General features: G+C 41.3%; 1 protein-coding gene across 6 annotated transcripts in view; it reads right to left on the bottom strand.

The window, feature by feature from the left end:
- sipa1l1 (signal-induced proliferation-associated 1 like 1) overlaps nt 1–24,543 on the bottom strand; it is a 65,226-nt gene that overhangs the window by 34,459 nt on the left and 6,224 nt on the right. For 5 of the 6 annotated variants that reach the window (XR_004786231.2, XM_035616739.2, XM_035616736.2 and 2 more), the window contains exons 2-3: nt 22,369–22,519; nt 8,354–8,393 (exon numbers count right to left, since the gene is read on the bottom strand). The gene's annotated coding sequence lies outside the window, so the exon portion shown is untranslated. The remainder of the gene's footprint in view (nt 1–8,353; nt 8,394–22,368; nt 22,520–24,543) is intronic. The other variant, XM_035616737.2, reaches the window with a different exon arrangement.

Here is a 24,543-nt window from a genome sequence, read left to right as displayed (position 1 = left end):
CCTATCAACCGCCTGCTGCCAAGAGTCTGCTGGGCAGAGGCGTGGCCGTAAAGGAAAAACATGTGTTTGTGTGCACATGTATTTCTGTGGGTGCAAAGCCACAGCAGGTAACAAAGATCCATGGGGACCAAAAAAAAATTATGTGGGAAAGATCCAGATTGTGACTCAGATATTCAGTGTGCACCCAACAAGTGTCTCCTTCTTTGTCTCACACACAAACAAAGGACCCAGATGGTGAATAATGTTGCGTGACATAGTTTGTTTTTTTACCCAACTCATGTTTCCCAGGCTCAATGGCATTAGTGGCTCTCAGTTTCCAATTGGTTCAATGTTTTTGGGAATGCAGATGGGAAAACTTTTTAGTCATAGTCAAGCTTCTCTTTACAAAGTATCTACAGAATGTTTCAAAGAGATAATGATAGTTTTGTGTGGAAAAAGCAATTCACAAACAAAGCGACAACGTACCCAACATAAAAAAATCTGCCAATTTCATGTGACAGTATGTTATCGTAGCAGCCTTGTGTTCTTAAACGCTAAGACGCCATCTGAGAGACAGACAGCTTTGCATCTCAGCTTGTCCGAGTACAGATGTGGAAATGGCAGGCCGAGACACAGAGGGAAGATAAGGAGCAAGAAAAATAAATCAAACATTATTCTCTTTGAAAGCCGCCAGGCAGCAGGCACGCCGAAGTGTTTCAGCTCAGAGCCTTTCAAAGTGAAATTGTAATTGTGTGGAAAGATAAACGAGCTTCGCTTGGAAAAGGGGTGGGGTCTCCTCGCTGGTTCATTGAAATGTAAAAGGGGCTTTTTGGATTCTCTGAAGTCCGCCGTTGTTGTCTTTTCCTCTCGAGTGTGAAATTGCAAAGGCGTTCTATGGATCCTATTCCCCCTGTCCCCAACTATCACAGAATGGCAATGGAAGCAGTGGGAGGAGATAAGCATAAACCTTTGACCGAAGGTGTGTAACAGTGAAATATCTGAATTTTTCCATGGTTCCAGATATTTTTGCTTCCACCAAGGGAGCGTTTGTTTGACACAGAGGAAAGTAGTATCTGGGTCACATAAGCACTGATGAATCAGGATGGTGTATTATTTATGGCGTTGGTTGGTAGATAGGTAGTGATTTTCCCTCCAGGCTAATCTGGGTTTTTTTTACCAAGGCTCATAATGCTGTAACCACATTGCCTCACAACTTAAACTATCAAGCATTATGCAAGTTTGATATGTAATTTTTCACATTTGGCCAACAGTATTTTCACATGGAGGACTGTGGGCATGTCCTCACATGTCAAAATGTTTTCAGCCTTTCTCTTCCCTATAATATTGTGGGCAGGCAACACTGAGAAAGCTCCACATTTGTGCTAACTGCACTGGTTTGATTTGTGAATGACAGGGCCTCTTGAATCTGCTCTTATGTTTGCGGGATGTTGTGCCATGAGGATTCTTCCGTCCCACGTCATTCTGCCAACCAAACCCCATTAAAAGAATTTCAGTTCAGGCTGTCCACCCATCCATGAGACAGACAGGTGGCCGCTCAATGGACTGAATTAGGCACAACGTGATTTCAAACAATTCCTCCACCACAAATCCTGTGGGAACACAACTGGCTGCCCAATGGGGTCACAAACAAATTAGTCACATTTTTTTACTCAAATGTGGGTTTCGGTCCGATTCTGTCAAAAATATGATACATTCACTGTAACTGAATGTCTTCTTTTTGTTGTTTGTTATGAGCATTATTAGAATTGGCCTGTCTGTGTTGGTATTATTTAAGGTCATTTTTCAATCTGTAAGAAATCCATGCCTGCTACTCCGCTACCCTTACCCTAACCCTAAACTGCAGGTAGAATGCATCTCATTAAGCATAAGACCCATGGGGTGCCAGTTAATTCTGCTGAGGTGTTTGGTTTGATCATGAACTGGCGCTATCCGCAATCAGTGATCAAGTGCAGCGACATTGATATTAAGTATATGATTCTAGCATCGATAGAAGCTTACACTGCAATAGCTAAATCTAACAGGCTAAATTGATGAAAAGTTATTTGCTTAGAATCTCAGGATTTCAAGTTTCTTTCTCTGGACACCTTGGTAGTTTCTCTTGGGTGTTTCCATAAGACAATAAATAAGTCAACAGTGGAGAACACATTCATGCACTCAGCCAGCCACACACACACACACACACACACACACACACACACACACACACACACACACACACACACACACACACACACACACACACACACACACACACACACACACACACACACACACACACACACACACACACACACACACACACACACACACACACACAGAGACAGAGAGAGAGAGAGAAAAAGAGAGAATGGGAGTCCTATCTGAGAGGTTCCAATCCATTTACCATAGTGCTTTGCTGCCTAAAAATAAGCAGCTGAAACTAACCAAGCTGCAGGCATCAAGCTTGAAGGACACTGTTCCTCATATTCAGAGGGATTTGGCAGCGGCAGCATTGTGTGTAAGCGTGTGAGTGTGCGTGGTACTCTAATTGTACAATTATACAATGCACCTGTTCGGACTAGCTAACTAAACTGAGCAAAATAAATCAAAAAAATGTGTCTTCACCAAGGTATATAAAGTAAGCTAACTAATCCCAAGTTCAAACTACTTGACTTTTAAAGTCAAGTAGTTTGAACTGCTGTGCAGTTCACGCTACAGGACTTGCTCTCTTGTGGCTGCGAGTCTTGCAGCAGGTTCATACTTCATGACTGACCGGCAACAGGGGGTCACACACTACACAATCTTTCAGCGCAGGAGAAACCCCCAGCTAGTGTATCTAGTCTCCAAAAAAAAGAAAACAACCAAAATGTAACTAAAAGAAAGTGTCAGCAGCCCGATGTCGTTGTCTGACATCCCCTTGCAGCTAATTTACAGACTCCTACATGCATTCGTCTGGATCTTTAGCCTGCTGAGGAGGCCGGTCGGTAGCTGTGACGTGTCAGCAAGCCTGTCGAACAACGTCTTTGAAGAGTTCACACATATGGTGACTGCCGACTGCCGATCAAACGCCGATTTGGTTACAATCTGGGGCTTTTGCAGGTGACCTCCAAAGTTTGTCAGCGTGTAGTGTGAACTATGCACAAATAGCCTCGGGGAGCGCTCTGATTTCCAATTAAGTTTTGTACATCAGAGCCAAACTGATCAAGAGGGAGTTGAAATGCATTTTAGATGTGATTACTTTTCCCACTCCTGCTTGTCAGAGCTGCCGCATCTGTTTGTAGGCTGGTCTGACATCAGCAGTGAGGTGGCCTTGTTAAAAATAAAACCATTAATCGGGTGAAACTGACATCCTATGTGCATTTTTTTGATGAATGTCTTCATCCATTCAATTGACTTCAATTGAGCAAAAATGCCATTAAAATAGTAGAACGCGTTCTGGGCGGATGGCTCAGTGAGCTGTGCTCAGACAGCAGCAATGAAACCGCCTGGTCCTCTGCAAGAGCCGCCTCCGCACCGCCGCCGAGAGCCCTCTAATCTGTGCCAATCAGATGACGCTAAACAGCCATTTGTTGTTGAATTGAGCACCAGTACACACCCCCTCCTCATATCAGCAGCCACTGCAGACCCTCGCAGAATGCTAGCGACGTAGCGAAAGCGGGAGAGAGGCTGACAGAAATAGGAGAGTGGTGAATAATGGAGAAAAAGAACTGTGGTGTAATTAACATGGTGGCTGGAGGCTGATGTACTGTAGAGGGATAAAGAAAGCGTGTGAGGTGAGGGCGTTGAGAAACAATATGGAGAAGAGATAGGGAAATTAAGTGAATGAAAAAACGGGGGGGGGGTTCAGAAAGGAACATTTTGGATGAAATGAGCACAAAAAACAGAGAAACTGAGAAAGTAAGAGAAAGCAAACAAAACACAGGCGTGTCATTAAAACTGAACAGTAAATAAAATCCTGGCTACGGACTTAAACTGTCACACTCCAATTATACAGTGTGTCATGATACAGGGACGTTCCTGTGAACAAATAAATATATAATGTGAATCAACCTAAAATCCATAAATCCAAAGAAAGTTTTGGACTGCTGCTTAAGAGGAAAACACATTCATTTCCTGACAAATTAGTGGTAGACAGTGGTGCAGAGATGGGAAGGAACAGAAACAGATAAGTAGATGATAATCACGTTTGTTATTGCAAGGTTCACTGGTAGTACAGGGGACATTTCAATTGATATGTAACAAGTCCAGAGAAGCAAATGAGGATGTTGTGATATCCGATGCCTCGTAGCAGCACAGGTGACTTATTGAGCCATGGATTTACAGCCATCAGAGAAGAGCTGCAGATTCCCAAAATGGCGCTGCTCTGCGTGGGCAACAGTGAGCTCGAACAGCACTGCAGTACAGTGGGGAGTAAGAATGAGAGCAGCTCACTCTTCAACACTCGTGTATGTGCGCTTTTTATGTCAGGAGAGAAAGGAGGACCGACAGACAGACAGACAGACAGACAGACAGACAGACAGATAACAAGGGCAAGACGTGAGGAATGAAAGGCATGAAATTGACAAATAAGAGAGGGAGAAGTGAATGAAGCCACTGTGTAATTCAACAGATTCCGACACGAGCTGAATTTCATACTAAGCCAGATAATTCCAAACTGTCCTTTCAGCCTTCTGGCCACGATTAAACAATATTTTATCACCAAAAAACTGAGGGTTTTTCCCCCAAAAAAACTATCTCCAATAACAGCATTTTGACAAGGCAGGTTAACAGGGCAAACAGTAGAGTAAAATGATTTTGCATATTACAAAGAAAGTTGACGTGAGCATAGAAGTCCTCCATCGATATATAATAAAAGATAGGCACTTATGTTGCAGGTGAAACTTCTAACATTAAAACAATGTAGTATGAATATTTTAAATTACAGGTGTAAAATGTATTGTATGTAGTGAGTGAGCGAGTCTTAACTTTGTAATAGTTATCAGTCTTCAACAGCTGCAGGAGCGTGTGTGTGTTTGTGCATGTTTTTATGTGGGGGAGGAGAAACCTCTGGGGTGAGTGGGGGGTTTGGAAAGAGGGTGATGGAGGCCATCGCTCTAAGGAAGAAGCAGTTCTTCAGTCTGTACAAGGTAGATGCACAAACGTGGTGCAACAATAGTATTGTGACCCTCCCCTGTGAAGGGTCGGGGGCTGCATTGCAGTAAAGTTATGAGGAACCAGTGTCACCTCTAACCTTCTCTGTGATCTCTCAGCTCTACTGTGTGAAACATCATAGCCGGATAATGATCCAAATGAAAGTCAAACGGACTAAAAAGGCTGTTACAAGCCATTCGAACCTCATAATAAAAGTTGTGAGTAAAGTAAAAGTTAAATACAGGTGGCTGTAATGTGCCGTGAACATATAGTAAGGAAACCTTGTTCCTTCCTGGTGCTTTCCGATCCAGGCCAGCGACAGCCGGTGCTGCAGCCAAGGAAGCGGTCTCACATTCCAGCAGGAAACACATCTCAGCCACTTCCTGCTTCCCCGGAGGAAGTGACAGGTTGGACTGCAGTTGGGTAACACTCAAGACTGAAGTCTGGGTGAGACTGATCTTCACAGATAAAAAAACAAAAACCACTCAAAAAGTGATTCTGCAATACCTCAATGAACAACAGACTGTCTTCTCAAGTGGTTGGGTTGTGTTAACACTACTCTGCAGCTGCAACTATATGCAAAACATACTACCACAACTCAGAGAAGCTAAAGTACAGAGCCTCCAAACAGACTATGCCGAAGGCTTTAGGATGTGCGCTCTGCTGCCAACATTGCTATACTATCAGTTTTGTTTTTAAGGTTTTTTATTTCTTGCATGTTGTTATTACTGTAGACAATGACCTGCCCCCCGCCCCCCGCCCCCCTTGGTGTGTCTAGATAGCTCAGCATGTAAATTCAAATCGCAACGGTCGTGGTTATCATTTGAATAAGATCTGACTCACTAGGATACATCCATTTACTGAAACTGACACTGGACAGCAATGGCCCATTGATTGCACTGAGGACATTGTCAAAACCTACAGGCTGCTCATAAACCCTGTGGCAGTAAAGAATAAATTGCATCATTTGTATGGGGGGCCCCTGCTGACAGGTGGGCAGAGCTTTCTGCCCAATTATAGTGGCAAAGGGATAAAGTGGGCTAAGACGTGCCACTGGAAAAGACGTAATGAGGACGTGGTAAGATTGCCGCGGGACTGGAGAGACACACTCATTTGTTCCTACGGCATGTGCGTTCGATTCGTGCAGAATGGCCAGAATGAAGTGGCGGATAGAGTGATGGAGAGAAATGGGGAGAACTAATGGAAGTGAGAAGGATTGATTCCTCACTCAAAGTGAGAGCACGTGGGAGGAGATATGCTGCGACTGAAAGAAGAGAGATGGATACAGAGAGTCAACTCAATCTCTTGTTTATGTCGATCTCACCCGTAGAAACAACTAGACACGTAGCGCTCGGGGGAACCGCCCATAACGAAACAGGCATTCAAACCACAGACCATAAGTTTATAAGACAACCTGTGAGACTTTATCAAGGCTGTGCAGCATTCACCCATGGACAGAGCGAAACCTGGAGAGCCAGTGAAAACACATGACAGGAAGGGAGGATTCTGTTCAAAGAGAGTTCACTTCCATTCAGGCAACATTTAATGAGCCTGTATGGACTGAGCATTGTATCAGGCTGAATGTAGTTATTGTACGACTCACATTCGCATATAATCCTTATATAATCAATGTTGCCCCTTGGGGAAAGAGGTTGTTCAAATAATCCCAGAGACCCAGTTCATTATCGATACAACAAACATTACCCTAAGCATCGAAATGCAGCACAATCCCTGTCTACCAGTCATTCTTGCGCTTGAAAATAGATAGAATATGCAGAATATTAGTATAAATGGTTCTTCCACCTCAGCCGCTCATTGCCCAGTGCGGGTTTCTCCTTAACTGAGAGTTAATGGAATGTTTTGGATTGCAGTCCTTTCTAAGTGTGTTACAGTGTCAATTTTGACTATTGTTTTTGTGAAAGAACATAAAATAATACCACTAATTAATTCTTCATATAAAACGTTAATGGCCATCTTTTAGCCTGCAAAAAAACAACCTTCAATTTAGAGTCAAGGGTTTGTTTTGGTGCTTACTTCAGAACTTAAGAGCCACATTAATTAAGTTTTAATGTGTATTCATTATACAACACCCCACTTTCTAGGATTATCATATATTACATTGTCTTGCATTTACAGTATAATATAAATTTTCAATTGCATCATCTTTTTAAAACAGGCCGTGACTTACATTGCTCTAAATGATTACACATCAGGTGACTTTATTGAGCACTGGTGTTACAGATAAAAAATAAATCTTAAATGTTGTTCGATCTCTTTCGCTATCTCATTAAATTCCTTTCTTCCATATTCTATTATCATCTTCACTTCCCTGGTGAGTTTTTATTTCACCCCCCCATCTCTCATTCCTCTCTCCCTCGTAATCGTGTGAAACTAGTTGTGTGTGTGTGTGTGTGTGTGTGTGTGTGTGTGTGTGTGTGTGTGTGTGTGGGAGGGGAGAGAAGAGCTGGCTGGTGGAGGAGGTGAGAGAGAGAAAAAGAAGCGAGAGGAAGAGAACCACAGAGAGAAAGAGAGGAGTGAAGCATTTACAGGAACAAAACATGACGTTTCAGTCTCGTCGCCTACTCAACGCTTTTTATATCTCAATTCTGATTACTCCTCAATTTTACAATCTATATTATTCCCTTAGTTTGATACATTATATTATACGTTTATCTTATTTATTGTTTCGGCAACCAGGACATTATATACTTGCATATGGACTAGTAGTATTGACACCCTCTCCGGTGTCAGTACAGTAGATCACCATATTTCAACATTCTTCGATCATAATATCACATTTACAATAAATGTTGTTTTGGTTTTTTACCCAATCTGTACTAATGGGATACAACAACTCTGGCTGAAAATGGGGGGATTTAATCCTCAATCAAATAAAAGAACAGAGTTTAAATTATCCTTTTATGAAGGTGACTTTTTAAATGTACTATCACAACATCAACCACGTATACACTTGCATAACCACAAGTCTTTTCATGAAAAAATTTACAAGACAAACAAACAATATCCAAGAAATAAATGTTAAGAATAAAAAAAATTCTAGCCATTTCTTCAAAGAAAGGATGAAAAAAAGAGAAGCGTGTTTCCTTAAATCTTAATGATGGCAAAATATCTTCACGTGAGATGCCTTTTTGGAAAGAGTGAGGCGGTGCAGTGATCTTAAGTGCTGTCTGATGAAACACAAACTGTTACACCCTAAACCCAAGTGAGAAAGTTGGATACTCACTGAAGATCGCAGTATGTTGCCTGACAGCTTTATGATGAGCCTGAAAGAGAAAAAAAATACTTTTTTTAAGATTAAGAATGATGAATATAATGATGTCAGCCAAGTTAGAATCAGGGGTTTCAGCAACTATATAGAAAACAAAACGTAAATTCAAGTTAAAACAGGCAATGTGACTGAGAAAAGGCTGGAAGCAGGATTGGAGGTGTGTGATTAGTGAAAGAGCTGTGTTACAAAATCAAATAATTCAAAATGATTTATTAGTTTACATGCTGTTCAAGATCTTTAAAGCTTCAAGTCAATATTGATAAAATGGCAAATTATTTTTTTTGCTTGAAAAGTGATTCACATATTTAGTCATCATTTCTGAATAATCGATTCAGGCCATCAACCATGGAAACATAATTAGAGGAAAGCTTTCTGGACCAACTCTGTGGGCTGAAATACCAGATCTGGTGTTTTCGATTATATTTCTAACAGGTGCTGCTCAGACGTCAACATCTTCTCATATTCCTCAAGATTGAACCTGTCCAATAGCACTGGAAAGTCATAATTATGGTTTTAGTAATATCTTCTCCTTCAGGGACGAATACGCAAAATCCAAGAGAGACTGATGACCTGTTTTACAACAGACCTGACACAAAAACAGCGATACTGATACAGGAAAAACAGAGAGCCTTGGCTTTCCTCTTGATGCAAATTCTGAACTGTGACCAAGGAATGTGCGTGTGTGTTTAACTTTTAAATATGCATTTCAAATATTAAAGATGGCTTAATTGGGGCATCTTGCACTTTGGCATATGAATTGACAATCTATTAAAAGACTGAACAATGAATGAGGCAACATCAAATAACAAGATACACTTCATATTTTTTTGAGGGATGACTCAAAATGTTTCAGCTTGTTAAAAAATCTGCTCCAAAAGCCTCTGGGGAAAATAGCAGTGCCAATTTTAACCTTATATCCCTGAGTGACAGCCAAGTTCAAGGACCGTCGGAGACAATCATCACAAATATAATGCAAAAAGTATTTCTCGTCACAGTATGTCATCCATTACGTACATTTATAGTATAATGCTCTAACCAAGGCTTGTGTGGCTGCCGGACATCAAAGGAATAAAAATTACAAAACATGCTCCAAGCCCAAAAGAATGCTAATCATACAGTTGGTCAAAAAAAGGTTGACTTGAGTTCAGCGTCCAGTGTATTCATAGCTTTGGGAAGTCACCATGCTGTGTGGGACAAAGGTAACTCACATGTATTTCATTTCCTCTCTGTGGAGTCTGGCTGGATTTCCTGGAAAATCGTGGCATCAACAGACATCTATGTGGTCCCTCCATGAATTCATTCGATTTGACCTGGTTTGTGGGTTGTTTTTATAACTCATGACTATCAACTTTAATGATTTGCTTCCCACCAGATATCAACCAATCCAGTAATTATCTTGTTAGATACCTCGAGGCGGTATGGTTTCGACAGATCTGACAAACACAGTCTGCTTGGCTTGATATCTTAATTGAACCAGCTCGACCAAAGACAAATTTGTGTATATTGAAAAATGACCCAGTTAAGTAATATTAACATAAAGGAAATAACTAATATGAAGAAAAAAAATAATGACAGCTGGGCTACACAAGGAAATGTTTCAGGCAAGGCATTAAGTACTAGTATCATATATATATATATATATAATTTTTTTCCCCTTGTCCATCATTTTGACAGACACGGCGAATGTATAGTTTGACCTCTGGGATAAGCTACATGAGCAAACAATCAATAGCTTGATGTTGTCTTCTCGGCTCAATCTGTAAATTGCTGATATATCTCATTTCATGATCGATTAGGTTAAAGTTGCATTTTATCAAACTGTAATAATTCCTACCGATATGAGAAAGGGATTAATTTCCTGCAAGGCAACAAGTTCCAAAAGGTAACATGCTGCAGGAACCCTGCAATAATATTCTAAATATTCAATACACTTTTTAAAATAACATGCTGTTTTGAACTGCCACAAAAAGTGCTGATGATTCAGAAGAAACGTTTTAACAAGGGAACAGGCAATAATCAGTCCCACTTGGAGGTTATTTTTATTACTAATGGCTTATCATAATAAAGAGCTAGTGCTTATCTTTATATCCCAAACATAAGTATAAAAAAAAAACTGTATCCATTTGTATTGCATTGCTAATTCTTCATATGACAGACGGTTAGTTCAGACTGCTGACCTGGACCTTGGACCTCTCCGTGATCTGTTTCGGCACGCTTGCATTCAGCCTAATGAGGCCCGCTAATGGTCTTCCCATGTCAATCCGGGGGAAACCTTCTACTCTATGCAAACTGGAACACGTGTACTTAGTCGTTCAGCAATCACTCACCCCGTCTACCACTATCCACAGTTGCTTGGCTGATGAAAGGACAAACATAACCCCAAGACCCTCTCTGCGGGTTTAGTGTAGCCAACTGACCAGCACCTGGTCAAGGCAACTTGAGGGATGACAAGCTCCTGAAGCCAAAAAAAGAAAAGCTGAAAAGTTTTCTGGTTAAGAACATGATGCAAGAGCCTGACATTTCTGACTTGCATATCCATGAAATAAAAGCCAAATATGCATATGGGAGTGAGCATACGAACTTGAATGAGAGTACAGTAAACCTTGCGGACAACCTTTTGTTCCATCTCACCAGTTTTACAGTGGGACGCTGGTGTTGACTGCTGTGCTGCCTCATCTAACTTAACATAGCGAGGCCGCATTCTCACATGAACTTATCCATTAGCCATGCTCTGCATTACTAGTTAATGATTGGGAGCCCTGTCTCTCCACATTTAATACAGCACACCGGAGAGAGAAACATGACAGTTTTGCCCAGTAGTAGTTCAAAAATACTGTCCGGGATTCTGGTTTTCAAATCACTTATTGAACATTACTTGTAAATTGTCAGTAGGAATGCAATAGGATGACAACTATAAAGGAAAATGCATAATTGATCAGGCTCAGTCCGCGGAAGCAAAGAAGAGCTGCTGCAACTACAGTAGAACCAACGCTGAGTTTCATAAAGAGGGCAGACAGATGATTAGAAATGGGAAGGAGATGCAGGTTTTGGAGAGCAGAGAGAAAAGGACAAAGCAAGAAAATGGGGAAGACAAAACAGGAAGGGGCTGGCAGGATTGTTCATGTCTTAGGCCAATGTCTCAACCTTCTCCAGATGCTTTTACCCAAAGCCCCTGGCGCTACACATAGGGTCCCTCACTGTACTTGAATCTGTTTTTGTTCATAACACATTATCAAAATGTATTCTGGCCTCTCAGCATCACATTACCTTTAATTTTTAAGATCATGTTCAAACTATTAGATCAAGTACCAAATTTAAATTCAATGTAAAACATTAAATAAATGTAAACTCAAGACGGTTAATACTAAGACACGAGGCATGTTATACCCAAGGCTGTTATTACGAACAATATGTACTTTGGCAAGATTTTCTGGGAGACAGCTTGACAATACAAATCATGCCGTGGTATACTGGATTCAGACAGGGCATTAGCTCATGTTGCAGGTTGTAAAACAGACAACGTCCAGATGTCTGGCAGGACACACAAGAACGCAGAGGACGATTTAAGGAGCTAGTTCTCTTCCAAATCGGGCTACTGGTGGCCATGGTTCCATTCCAATGAGAGCCAAATCCCCCATTGGGGACTACAAGAGAAGCACCCAAGAATTCAGAGGGATTTAATCCTGATTTCTTTTTTTTTTTCCATAGGTTGAGCTGAATGTTTTTCTTTATGTCAACAAATCCAATGACGAACCAATGGACCAATTTATGGTCCCTGGACAATGTACAGCTCGGACTGCAAGTACATGGACTGTCCATTACACAATTTTTTTGTCTTAGCTTCAATTTGAGCAAGTTTAAGTCAACACTTAAAGAACTGTGTGGAACAAAGGTTTAAAAGTAATTGAACACTTTCTGTATCAAAAGCTCATTGGGCAGATGTGTATTGTTTCAACATGTGGCTCAGAGTTGATTGAGGGTGGAGAGTTCAACTGAGGTGGAGTTGCCGGTCAATATGAGGAGTTAGAAGGCGACCAAGCAAGTGGAGAAGATCAATGTAGATGTGTACAGGAACACTCTGCGTGATCCGAGTCGAGCTAATGCATCATTAGACTAAAGTGAAGAGGTGGAACAGTCTTTACTGGCCAAGTCGATCACCTAATCTCAGTCTGAGCTGCATTCAGCCTTAAATAATAAGTGTTTGTCCATTTCTTTTGGAAAGTGCGAAATTCCGCATCTAATTTTCTTTCCCATAAAAGCTAAGTGTGTGTTCATTACTGAGTGTGAACTGACAGGCATTGAGCCAAGGGGACCAATCTAAAAGATTTTTTCTTTAGCGTTATATGTAATTTTCTAAATCAATAGCCGTCATGAGTTGTTGTTTTTTTCTTGCATTTCTGAACTGCTTTTCTGTATTTAAGAATGGTCTCGTGGGCCATGTACGGCCTGAAGGCCCAACTTTAAAAAAAAAAACATACTATAAAGATACAAAATTATAAATCTTTGAGGAATGTGGAAATTTAAGATATAATAGTTTAGTACAACATTCAATACTATAATCACTGTATTTCTAAAAAAGATTTAGGCAGACGTCAAAAGATTTTATCAAAAATACCTTTCAGTTCTACATTTTGAAACTTGTTTGACTGATTTCTTACTGTATGGTTGCCAGGCTGGTCTGGATTGTCTCATCATTTTGCCATACCACAAGAAAGATTGCTCTCAGACGCACCACACTGATGTAAAATCAACACCTTTTTTTAAAGGCCAATAAAAATACCGACCTCACATCTCATACTAAGAGAATTCACCACATTAGAGGAGTGAGTCGATAAAGTGTGAGGTAGGCCGTGACACACGGAGGGAGTCGAGGAGCACAAAGCCACGAGAAGGTGTTTGTGGAAGCTCAGGGAACATAGGGAAACTCATAAGATTCTCCGTGGATTTGATTTCCAGGACATTTCAAAGCGCAAGCAGCTTTGTTCCTTTGCCACCTTGTCCTTACTTTCTGCCCATTCTAGACCTATCCCTCATTGTTTTGGCCCACAGTTCTCCATCAGGTCTCAGCTGCCTGCTCTTCACATTCCTCGGCCATGGGGACGTTAGCCTCAGTTTTCCTCTCCCGCACTCTACAACCCTGTGGAAAACAGGGATGCAGGGCTGGCGGAGGCGCCTGTGTCAAATCTATTTGTCGGCTAAATCTGCCTCAGAATGGAGCCTGGATTAGGTCAGCTTTTAGTTGCTGCTGCTTCTGCAATTCAGCGAATCCTGGTAAGTGTGTGTGTGTGTGTGTGTGTGTGTGTGTGTGTGTGTGTGTTTGCACTGACGGCAAACACAGTGAGCTTTGACGGGCCAAGATATCCGTGAAGCTCCTGACTTGCCAGAAGGAGTTCACCCAAAGGCCACAAAAACCTCTGACATGCCATCATCATATTAATAGTCATCAGGTGTGTGCTTAGAAGCATTTGCATGTGAGTTTCCGAGCAGCTTTGTGTAATTTTCCATAAATGTTCATGAGAGCCTATTAACAGAATTCATATCAATCAGAATTAGGGTATCAAGGAGAGGAACGGTTAAGTGTCAAAGCAGTGTTGCGGTTGTTGTTTGAGACAAGTAACACTGTGGGGGAAAAAAACATAAATAAGGAAAGGAATAAAGAGAAGGTATTTGAGTGCCTGAAAAAAAGCCTTGGAATCATCTGTGCAAAGACGAGAATTTAGAAAAATGTGGCAAGGAGGAAAGTATGACAAAAACTGTAAATCTCACTAGACCTGGCGGAGGAGTACGATACGGAGGGGAAGGTGATGTGGAGAAAGGCGCAGAAGAACAGAAAGTGTAAATGGGCAAAATCTGAGAAAAAGAGGGGATGGCGGTCAGAGAGAGGTGCTACAGAAATAAATCTAAAAAGTTAAAATGAGACAGAGAAGAAGATATTAAAGAGGAAGAGTCAGTCCTACCTTGAGTTCAAAAGTTCAACTGGAAAAACCTTCTCTTCACAACTCCTCTGTCTCCAGACTGCTGTGTGTCTGCACTTTACAGTGAGCACAGGAAAGCACAAGTATCAAAGATTCAGGTAGCAAGGGAAGTGTGTGTACTTGTCCGTGTGTGTGTGTGTGTGTGTGTGTGTGTGTGTGTGTGTGTGTGTGTGTGTGTGTGTGTGTGTGTGTGTGTGTGTGTGTGTGTGTGTGTGTGTGTGTGTGTCTCAAAAAGCCACCTGAGGCCTCACCTCAGGTGGCTTTCATTTTTGTGGTCAAAGCTGCACCCTAAAAAACATTAACTCTTCAGCACCTCAGTGTTACCACAATCTGGCAGAACATAAGCACCCCCCCCCCCCCCCCCCCCCCCCCCCCCCCCACAAGTGTGTATCTCAAATGTGTGTTTGTGTGGGTCTGTGCGGTGCCCACTGGGAGCGAACTGTGTGGTGAAACCTTAATAATGAAAGCTATAAATCACAGCTACCACATCCCAAGCCTCAAAGCTCATAAACGCCGCCCCACAACAGCCTATTTTAAGTTTCTTCTGTGTCTTTTCTTTTCCTTCTCGTTCGCACTATAAACCAGAGCGGTGGAGGGGGGGTAGCCATAGAACAACCAAGTCCCCCCACAAAAACTCTCACCTCTGGTCTTCTCCTGACAATGTGTCTCCAAGGTGATTGTAAAAATTGCTCACCAACTTAGAAAAAATAAAAATACTTCAATTAACACACAAATTAATAGAGTTATCAATTGATGTAACTTGTTAACTTTAGGTTGAACAAACTTAATTCACTTGTATGTTACCAATTGAAGTCATTTTTCAAGTTGGTAAGCAATTTTGTTTGTTTTAAAATAAAAAAATTAAAAATCTTATTTAACCTTGCACATGTGCATTATGCTTATCTAGTCATATGTATGCACACACTCACATTGTTTTGATTGAGGATCTATGTATTTTAAAACAATTTGTCAGTAATGCGTTTTGTACAGTGGAAGCACATGCTTTATTTGTTTGCTTAAATACAACATTGGATGAAGCTGTATATAATTGATTGGCATGGCACTCATGTTTGCAAATCAATTTCATAATGTGTCTCTGATCTCTAATATGATCAGATTTCCTTCTATTTGGAATCAAATTACGTATTATTACCATGAAGTCTGCAAATGTTTTATTTCTTATGACAAAGTCGAGAAATCCGAGTCACTCTGCTAGCCAGAAATGTGTGCAAATTTTACCAACTACGCACACACCCTTGGCAAAGAAGAATGGCTTATTGACAACATGAGGGAATAATTGCTGCTCTAGCGTCAATGTAAATAGAAGAGGGGAGAGAGGAAAGCTCACACTAATGCTTTTAATCCTGACATCTGAAGACACAAGCCCAGTACTTAAAGCAATTAGTGCAGAGTCTGGTTCTCACTCTTCCCTTTGTTGTGCTGACACGCTAAATAATCTGAAAGTACCAGACACAGTCCCGAGCAGCATCATTAACAGGCAAAGTCAAAAACACTGTCTCAAAAGTTCGACGATCGATAGATTCACTGGTGGTCATCATAAATCATATGTCGATCTGTCCGGCGATTTCATGACTGCATCCCATGAAACTTTATTATAGCTTTGGCTAAGCAGAAATGATCTAAGTGGCATGTAAGCAAACTTGAATAATTGAAAAATATTAGCGTAAGCTTCAAAATGTAAACAGCAAAGCAACAATCACCTCTTCAAAAATCTTTATCTGGCATATAGAAAAAACTCTTGCCCATCTTATATGATTCAACACTGGTGTTGCCTGCCACCATATATAGCGATAGTTAAATGTGCATAAAGCACCTTAAAAGAACCGTTACCATGAATATATGCGTTTCTCAGGCCCATGGTAGGAGATCACTGAATTAGAAAATCTGCACTTGTATTGATTTGTCCTGAACCCGCCGAGAGTCAAAGACTGAGGCCATCGGTCACAGGAGGAGGAGGCAGATTGACAAGTGCATGTTTGATGGCCATGAGAAAGTGTGTGTGCAGGGGTTCCTGGGTAATGGCTGTCATAAAGGATGTGAGCAGAGGAGGACAGGGCTGCAGACGACAAACCCTGTGACACTTTGACAGATATGAGGCTTTTGTACCTCCCTGAGGGGCAAAGGCCTTTGAATGAAAGACCCACTGCTACGACTTCTTTGCAGTGCCCTCAGCCCAGCAGCTAACAACCAAAGAAAAGGTCAAGCCATTGCTTGACTACGGGCATCTGGGTTTTTTCCTGGCCAAACAAAACAATGATGTGTTGTGGGGGGCTTCCTTATCTCATCCTTATCCTGTATATCCACTTTTCAGTTCCTACACATGTTTTTCCTGTGTAATTTTCCATTGCCATCTCTGATCTCCCACTTTTCCCCGACCTCTTCCATTTTATCATCCCATTCATTTAAGGGTTGAAACAGAGCTGTTAGGAAGACTCTGGGTGCAGACACACAGTGCAAGAAGCAAAGTTTTAACTTTTTCCACAGGAAACAACAAAGTAGGCCTTTACCATTACCCACAATGCTCCAATTTGACCTTGCTAGAAATGCCAGGGACGGTTAAAGTCAGGAGAACCTTGCTGTAGGCAAACCTAGAAGAAAATAGTTCCTGCTAAGTGTTTTTTGGCAGCGCGCAAAAGATTGTTGCTTCATCCATCCATCATTCACCCTAAAGCCCAGAGCCCGAAACCTGTCTTATGTGGTCCCAGATTTTTTCTCTTCAATATAGTGTACTCAATGTTGAGAAATTGTGTCCAGTCTACTAACACTGCCATTGTAAACGGCGCAATTTCAAACCTACTGGCAAGCTTATATCAACTTTTCCCCAGTAACATTTTCATCAATACAAAGAAATACACTGGAAATAGATACATAAACTAATATAGCATATTACTGAAGATGACCATTTCCACCAACCATAAAGAAGACATATTAGTTGGATATATAATCTATATAGTTGCACGACACAAACCAAGCTTCAGCGGTTCCAGGTTCTAGTCATTGAATAGCTGATGTCTATAGGAGGAATCTGACAGTTTGTGCCAGTGTTTTCTACAAAATTTCTACATATATCTGTGAGAAAACGTTGGCTGTTTGTCTAGTTGTGTAGCCATATCAGAGACAGGGTTCAAGCTGCAACACAGATGCTTCTTCCTTTAATTACAAAGGTCTGGGAAGGCAACATGATGTGTTTTTAATGACTCTAGTACAGGCTTTTTCTTTTTCTTTTTTTAAATAAAGCTTGCAGGGTGATAGACTGCTTCCTGAATGGCACACGCATTATTCAGTTTTTATTTCAGCTAGCGGAGTTTGCCAAAAGAAACACACCAGCCGGCTGGGGGAAATTAACAGTAGCTGAATCTTCACACACAAAAGTTCCTGTGCACAATCACTGGGTAACACATTGGCTACATGAGGGGAGAAGATAAGTGTGCATTGGTACCAACTAGTGTGAGCTGTCCTTTCTCCAGAGAACGATGAAAGGATATTTTATTTTAGTGCATTGCTCTACTTAAGAGTGGTAGAGTGCTACAGGAGGAAGCCTCAGATGCTGAAAAAAGAAAAAGGAACGAAGAATGGTTGTAATTACCATTGTCGGAATCCTGCATTATCATTACACTCTGAGGTTTCTGATAACACAACAACTGTGCTGCCATAGCAACAGTAGAGAGATGGAAGTGATGCCGTTTCATGATTTTCCACGCTGCCTGCATGTGATCTGTCTGTTCGGTGTCAATCTGTTCACTGACCTGTGCCCGGATGCTGAGCGGACTCTGCCGAGCGCAGGTGGACACATCAGTCAGCTCGCCTGGCACCACTTCACCCATGGCCTGAACAAGACAGCACAGCTGGGTTCGGCTATATTATGTAACGCAGCACCACCCCCGCAGGCCCCGTTCACACCGCCCCTCTCCTCCTACTCTGCCTCCCACTGGTGCACCATTGGCTATTTGCAGGCAGCGGTGCACCGGGAGACAAGAGTGCTTCAGCGCTGACACAACCTGTGGGGATATTTGTGGAGGATTGAGCTTTGGAAAAACTCAAACATTCAACATGAAATCCATAGATATAGAAAATTGAGTTTTGGTGTTTGGCTGGCCAACAATATTAGGAAAGAAGCTTATTGTGTCCATACTTTTTTTCCCCCCCCACAGCCTTTGTTTTTCAAATTCATTCAAGTGAATAAAACATAAGGAAGCCTATATTCACCAGATACTCCCCTCAGAGGAGGTTTAACAGTTACAGCTGACTAGCTTGTAATTATATGGCTCAACACTGCATATAGAGCTTAAAAGTCCTAAAATGGCCGATTAGATTCCAGGGTTGCATCCATCATTGATTCCACCAGTGATTCAGCCTTTACTTCTTTTGGAGGAAATTTTGTTACTAAGCAATAGTTGCCAAAAGTGGAATTGCACCCGTTGCCTGGCAACATTAGCTTATTCAATCTCATATCAGGAAGCAATGAGAACCAGCGGTGCTTTGAGCTACAACCCTCTAGATACTCTTCTCATCTCGGGTACAGACTGTGATGTCCAAGGACAATGATGCTATTCAAGTAAGCTGATGTCCCATTTCATCCGTGCACCTGGATTCTTACAGTCATCAACATTTCACACACAGGCACAAATTTCATACATTTAAAATTCATAGAGCCGCAGTATCCCCCTGACAGGTTACTTGCTTCAGTCACTGATTATAGTATAGGATCACCGGGAAAGAATAGGCCACTTCTTTAAACCCAGTTAGTCAGGGATGACAAATACAGAAAATAAGGGAGGCAGTTTGAGGCGAGTCCCTTCATTTCAACCTCTCTCGAAGTGCTTTTTACAGAGGTGTTAAAGGGCTTCAGGCAATCACTTCATAAACAACCCCAATACTTCTTAACTGGCCCAGCTGTGATTAGAAAAGTACTGCTGGGGCAGTCAACTTTTCCCCCCAGTGCACCAGTTGCTTCTTACAGAAATACAGCAGTTTGCTTAAGCTCACTCGTGTCATATCGATAATCAAGCTAGAAGTTGTCAGAACGCCATTGGAATGGATCAAAATGTCATGTGGTGAATTGCATGTCCGATGCCATAGAGCAGCCAGACGCACGATTTGAGTGACTGGGTAAAGAGGCAGCAACAGTTTGCGTTCATGCTGACGAGGAGAGATGCAGTGGAAGAAGCACAGCAGAGTTGCAGGGAAGGCTTTCTGACAGACAAGGTCACCGTCACTTGCTTCTTGAGTCGAGAAAGGTTTTCTGAATGACTGAAGGTAACTGGTAGAAAAGACAATAGTAAGTTGGTCTTGTGAAAATGGTTGGAAATAACTAAACTTTTGGAAATGTCAATGATATGACAAATAACTAAACTTTGGGAAATATCAATGTCAATGGTATGACAAAAAAAAATAGGGGTGAAACTAACAATTATTTTCATTATCAATTAGTCTGCCTCTTGTGCTCCTGATTATCTGCTTTTTCTTTCTGAACAACAGTCCAGAACCCAAGGATGTTCAGATTTAATCAAATTATATCAAATATAAAGGAAAAGCTGGAACCAGAGAACATTTAGCATTTTTGCTCTAATTAATAAACAAATAGGAAAACTTGATACTTGATTATCAAAATAGTTGCAGATTCATTTTCTGTCAATAGTCCAATCAAGAAAGATATATTTTATAGTTCCACCTATTGGAGAATTTGTAAATTTTTCTTGTTTCAAATAAGATAAACTGAATTCTTTGAGGTTTACTGTTGTTGTCTGAACAGATGTCACCTTGGGCTGTATCGGTTTTCTAATATAATATAGAACAAATGATTAACTAAAAACTGATGAGCATAATAATCCATGATGTGAAGACTTTTCGTCTATATCAAGACTATTTAAAAAAAAAAAAAACAACCCTAACCCTATTGTAATTGACAATAAAGCCAGAGCTAAAATGTCAACCTCTAACCCACAGAGAGTCAGGGAGGTTAGGACTGCATTCACTGACCGACACCAGGAACAAAGCCCATTGGAGCTGGATTTCTCTGCAACGATGTCACACAAATGTCCCGAGTGTGAGTCGCCCAACACTTGCAATCCCGCTTGTCCAAATAATCATTAACCAGTTCCACCCTGGGTAAATATTTTAAGAACCTCTGTAAACTAGAAGGTAAATAGACACCTTAGTGGTGGGGACATGAACACATACAAACACAGTGTAAGGGGACGGGGTGGGCTGGGGAAGAGGGGCATGCAGATTTCATTGTTCTTCAGCATGTTGAGCTTTAGATGAAGTTGAAAACGATGAGGTCATCCTTATTGTGTACTCACACGGCCTCCTCTCACATTCCCCTACGTGCCATTGGACACTCATGGCTCAGCTAAAAGACTGATGCACTTCTCCCAAACATTTAGTCTTTATCAAGCCACGAACCTGAAATCTATTAAAACCTAGAATAGAAAAACTCCACTCTGGCTTGCAAGGCCAGAGTGACCTTACACGCCAAACCCCCCCCCCCCCCCTTGGATGAGCAAAGACCGCAGAGGTTGCAGTGAGCTCTCTGGATCATGACAAGCCACCTTCCTGTTTTGGTTTCTGCTTCCACCGCCTGCAAGCCAGATGTGGTGGGCATTGTGACCTAATTTTTCAGGTTTAGGGGGAAAACTGTCCTCGGGTCCATTTGAGGTAGTCCGATCCTATAGCCCAGTTGTATGTCTGTTGAAAAGACGCTGGAATCAACAGAATTAGCTGATTTTGGCCTGTTACTCTAAAGTATTTTCAGACATTTTACAGACAAAAGGAATCAGTCGGAAAAATGACGTGGAAACAACAAAATAATGACTCTACTCTATCGAGTGTTCGTGAGGAATTCACTACGATCAGCATAATCTCTGGCTTTGTGTTAGTACATGGATCTGCAAAGCAGGAAGACTGTAGAGGGTTCAGCCAAAAGCTGCTGCTGCCTTTCACTAAATCAAGCTGGATTTATGTGTTTACCACCCCTGGCACAATTGAGGACCTCCTTGGAAACCACAAACCCGAGCAAGATGTCTCTCATTATTGGGATCTTTCCTCCTTGGCACCATGAGTTCTGGAGCTTCATTCAACTTTTTTGAGAGATGAAGAGGACGATAATATGCATCTAGCTTTTCATTCCACTGTTTTTGTTTTTAAATACAGATAACTTTTCTTGGAGCAGATAAATAGTAGTTGTGTTTTAAACTGAGATATTTATATCACTACATGAACATTATACACCCAAACAAACATGCACCCACCGCTCAGCCTCAAACAGAAAGGTAGCTGGTGGATAACAGCACATGAATCACTGTTAGCAAGAAAAATCCATCTATCCATTTTCTGTTCACTCTTTTCAAGGTCATGGGAGGCTTGAGCCTTCAAAATGCACTGGGCGGATGTTCAGTACATGCTGTGGACTCAAAGAAAATCATACTAAATCCACAGTCCTGATTTGGCTGCTTAGTTTCGTCAGTTATTGATAAATAATCATTATTTTTCTTCATAAAACTGTCCACGTCCTAGTTCTTGAGACAAGTGACATTTTTATAGTACCTTGAGTACTAAACCACATCTCTGCCTGAAATGTGTGTTCCATTATTTTAACCCCTCCCAAGTGGCGGCGCTACCAGAAACATCAACATGGCCACATGATTATCTGTTTGGTTTGTTGAGGCTCAGTGGGGCATTACAGCCAAGGACGAGAACTCAAAGTGACAGTGAAATCACAGAGGCCGTCGATTACGGCACACTTAATGAATCAATTTCAAGGCTGGGAAAAAACTCAAAACCATGTTGACTTTAAAGCCACATTTTTTTTCTTCCCCCTCCCTCTGATCACAGGGGCAGATCTGCAATGTGCGGTACGACGAAGAAGAAAACAACATTCCTTGTAGTTTGTCGTCACATAAAATACTCTCGCCGCTTCAAAGTGTTACACTGCAGATTGTGTGTTGATCATTTGATCATTAAAAGAAAACTTACTGCAAACAGATGACAGCTTCCCCAACTTCAAGCAGTCAGGGCAGAGAGGAATCTCCATCCAGCAGTGATGAACAATGACCAGGATACGTCTTCCTTTAATCCCGTGCCTGTGTTTCCTCTACTTATGTGACTGTCGTCAGAGACGGCTTCCCTACAGAGAAAAACACAGGTCTGTTAAGGAAGTCGCACATTATTCTTCTGCATAGGAATCGACGCACAGTCCAGGTTGAAGCCTCAAACGCAGTACACTTATACATTCTGTAAATATTGTGTCGCTCTGTGATTATAGTGCAAAAACGCAAGTTGGCGGTGGGGTTTCTAGGTGGTTCATATTAAACAGGGCCATGTGACCATGTGAAGACAGGTTTATAAGCAGCCAGCTTGACAAATATGAGTAGCCCTCTACACACTCTACAGTCACAGTTTACAGCCTCGATACAATGCTAGAAAGCTACTGAAATTACAAGGACTGTTTGCACAATAGAGTTTCTTTTTTTCCCCAAATTTGTTTGTGTTAATCACCTTTCTTTTCAGGTTCACAAAATCCTAACTAACCACTTCCATTGCACCCCACAGAGTCCAATTTGCATGCAGCGCTAATGGAATTTCCAACATGACACTGAGCTATGAGGGGAGCACAGGATTTGCAAAGGATGAGTTGTCTAGTTGGCCATGGCTTAAACATTTCAGTTCAAGGTCCACGATTCACACGAGAAGGCCAACATAGCCTGGGCATTTAAGGGCTTCACATAAAACTGGCATGGGGAGAGGAAAGTTCTAGTTACAGGGCCTCCTCAGGTAAAACGTAATCAAATCTCTTAATAGAAAGTCCTTGGCAAAAATATATCTCTCCATCTTTAATCTCTCATGATTTTTTTCACTCACTACTGGAGCATTGCCGACTGGAGGCCATTACTGTTGAACTGAGATAGTAGGATGGTTTGGTTCCAGATTTTGCTCCTGGCATCACTTTACAAATCAGTTTGGGCGGGCCTAGATTAAGCGTGCAATGTGGTGGACTGTTTGAAATTGTTGCCATGGTTTCTGCCGTTTGATTCTCGAATTTTGCACTTACTGCTGCCGTCAGCTGCCAAATGCATTTGACAGCGTCTACTGTTACCGTCTTTGTCCTCATCCAGTTCTTTTAACTAATGAGTGGCATTCACTGACATACTGTACTGTGCATCCTAAACAAGGGCTTAAAAAGTACTAAATTCAGCTCTCCAAAGACATTGGAACTGAACACTAATGAGATACCATGATGTTTTTCATGCAGTGCTTCAGGTACAGCCAAGTCTGTCGAACCATGATGAGCTATCCAGAATGACTACAGCAGGGGTTTTTTATTGGGTAAAGGATCATTTCTGTATTCGAACTGATGGTGCTTTGTCACACTTCACACGTTGCTTTCAGGCTGGTGCTTCACCGTCACACAAAATGGTTCACACTGTACAAAACAACATGAAGGGATTGATTCCAACTCACACATCCGCATTCAAACAATTCTATAAACCTCCTGTTGAGTCCTGAACTCTCCTCTCTTGCTTTTCTTAGCCAGAGAGAGATGTACAAAACATTTAGTCGAGTTAACATTTTTGGTGTTTTACTACTTGAAATTAAGTTATTTGGACTTTTTTAAACAATTTTTTATTCCAAACTTAAAGAGAATTCGCAAATAATTTAATGCATGATCAATAAAACACAATTAAACCCCCATTCTAATGGAGATAACTTGGAAATTGAATATAATGCATGAATGGAATTTTTTAACCTTTATCACATGAAATTCAGTTTTGCAAAGTGTGACAAGTATGACAAATCCTGTATTTTGTATTTGTACTCTATCTGCAAATCATGAAACACATGAGAAAAATTTTGATGGCGTCGATGTTACACCTGTAAAAATGGGTTTATAAGACATTTGAAGGAAAAAAGTGTTTGAAACTGTTCCGAATGGCCCCAAGTGGAGGCAGGACAAAAAGCAAGTATTGCCCTTCTGTGTTGACACAAAAAATGGGAAGGCATTTCTGTGCAACAAATGAATATCCTCAACATCAAAACCAAAAGGCTCGGCCACTCTCAAAACTTTAAATCACACAAACTACACTGGAATTTACCCGCTAACATTCGACTCAAAATGTATGCCAAGCCAGTCTTCAGAATTTGCAACAAGCA

This window comes from Scophthalmus maximus, chromosome 18 (genome assembly GCF_022379125.1).
Source record: "Scophthalmus maximus strain ysfricsl-2021 chromosome 18, ASM2237912v1, whole genome shotgun sequence".
Taxonomy (NCBI): Eukaryota; Metazoa; Chordata; class Actinopteri; order Pleuronectiformes; family Scophthalmidae; genus Scophthalmus; species Scophthalmus maximus.
Note: the sequence above shows the minus strand (reverse complement) of the source record. Positions and strands in the feature narration are given on the sequence as shown.